We start from the raw sequence: 2,251 nt of genomic DNA, 5'->3' as shown, positions 1-2,251 counted from the left end.
CCAATCACGATTTAAGATATTAATGATTGATTTATTATTGATTGCAACAATGATGTCGATGAGTTAAAATAACTGATAGTCTTTATCCTAATTTATATCTAAATAATATAAAATGCTTAGCTCCTATCGCCAACGACCATACCACGTTGAATACACCAGTTCTCGTCCGATCACTGAAGTTAAGCAACGTCGGGCGTAGTTAGTACTTGGATGGGTGACCGCTTGGGAACACTACGTGCCGTTGGCTTTTTTTGCTATATTTTTGTCAAACATTCATATTAATAACAAGTTTTAATGAACCACGAACGATTTTTTACTGCCCAAATTATAATAATTATGCCCAATAATATAATTATAAATTTTAGGTTCTTTACAATTTCAATTGTATATCTATAAATTATATCCAATATTAATATAAAATCGATATATTACATTAACTTTGAAATTATACAGTTATATTAGCTAACTTTTGCTCCTTAAAAATAAATACACGTATTAAGAAAATTGTACACGTACATTGCATTGGAATTTTGTAAGATCATAAAATTATTTATTTCTGTCTAAGATAACTCAAACACACACACACATACACACACACATATAACTATATAAGTTACCTATTACTTATGAGTTATGAGAATAAGTATTGTAAAAAATTTTGTAATTTAAAAATATCATTTGTGGGTAGAACATTCAACTTTTAATGTACCTATTTTATATTACGATAACGTTTTCAAACGTAATGTTTTCGGCAAAAGTTAATACAACTTACTGCACTACCTTTGTTGCCGTCGATTTTTAGTGGACTGTATTAAGAATTAAAACCGTTTTTGTTTTGTCACATTATAATTTATTTTATTAAACGGAAACGGACACTTTGATACGCATGTACATGGATGGACGTTTTTAAGTAACACACTAAAATAGCCAATAGGTAACATAATATAATATTGAATGTCGACCGAACAGATATCGGCGTGAGCACGATAATATTTGGCAATATAGATAAAACTAATATTATAATACACGCGTCAACTACCTTCTACTTAATTTTTTTTTATGGATACCTACACTAGCTGATTACTGAGATGTTGAGACCACAGGTCGCTGACTTCACTAGTATTTACTTATAACATAATATTACCATTTGGCATTCGCTCTATACATGGGCAGGTATGAAAATATTGAACAGGCATTTATTTAGTAATATTATTTGTTTATTTCCATCAACTAAATTGTTAAGTAAGTTTTTGATAGTTTAAACACACTGTTGAAATATAGTAAGTACTTGAAACTATAATGATTAATTTATACAATTTGCTTTGCTTCAAATGTCCGCCCAATCCGTAGGCCCATTTTCATAAAGTTCGACAACATTCGTATACGTAGTACCAAAAAACAAGAAAAAACAAAACAAAGATTTACTCGTATGTAAATTGAAACATCAGTGTGATCAAATCATTTACCGGAAGCCCGAAGGACTTCCAATCACTCTGTGCGTCCGGTAACTGGATCTGCTAGACGGGCTGCGCTTCACTGAAATGTACCTATTGAGATAACATTTAAAAAAAAAAAATTACAAAATATTAGCATAATGTGTCAACACATTGTCGTTCACAAATGTTGTACCTGAAGTAATTCGGGCTTCCATTTTTCACGTATCAATAATCTATAAATATTATATTCCGCTTGCGACTTTATACCAAGCGCATAATATTTTGTGGTAGTGTGGACGTGTGGTTTATGTAGAACCACGTATAGGTAGGTACGTGAGACCTTCTAAACTTATGTACAGGGTGTCCAGTAAAGAGCAAAGGAAACGTTAACCAAATATTTGAAAATTGATAATTTGGAAGAAAAATTTAAATGAAAGTTATATGTTTGTTTAAAGTTTGGCCATCTCTTTATTGAGCGTCCTGTACAAATATATATTATTATATACACTTAAAAATGTAAATCTCAGCTAAATTGTGCTCAGGATCATATAGGTACCAAGAGCAGGATACAAAATAAACGATACGACCTGACAAATAGTGGTGCGTTGACTTGAAAAACCACGTACACAATTTAACCTATAAAAAAATATGTGCAGGGCGTCCAGTAAAAAGCAAACACTAACCAAATATTTCAAATTAAAAACTAGGTATAAGTAGTTATTTTTAAGTTATAAGTATATCTGTATATTTGTTTAGAGTTTGATAATTTCTTTATTGGGCGTCCTTGTACATGTATATACCTATATACAGGGTGA

The 2,251-nt window shown here is 30.9% G+C and overlaps 1 long non-coding RNA gene and 1 other non-coding gene across 2 annotated transcripts; one reads left to right on the top strand and one right to left on the bottom strand.

Moving 5' to 3' along the window:
- Positions 1-128: 128 nt before the first annotated feature.
- On the top strand, positions 129-247 carry LOC115034516. The gene has a single exon (XR_003839879.1). It is a non-coding gene; the product is annotated as a 5S ribosomal RNA (ribosomal RNA).
- Positions 248-1,195: 948 nt separating this feature from the next.
- On the bottom strand, positions 1,196-2,245 carry LOC115034468. The gene is made up of 2 exons (XR_003839822.1): positions 1,630-2,245; positions 1,196-1,547 (listed from the first exon to the last, which is right to left on the bottom strand). It is a non-coding gene; the product is annotated as an uncharacterized LOC115034468 (long non-coding RNA).
- Between the last annotated feature and the right edge of the window lie 6 nt (positions 2,246-2,251).

Source organism: Acyrthosiphon pisum, chromosome A3 (genome assembly GCF_005508785.2).
Source record: "Acyrthosiphon pisum isolate AL4f chromosome A3, pea_aphid_22Mar2018_4r6ur, whole genome shotgun sequence".
In the NCBI taxonomy this organism is placed as follows: domain Eukaryota; kingdom Metazoa; phylum Arthropoda; class Insecta; order Hemiptera; family Aphididae; genus Acyrthosiphon; species Acyrthosiphon pisum.
The sequence above is the reverse complement of the archived record's forward strand: the minus strand, read 5'-3'. Positions and strand labels throughout refer to the sequence as shown.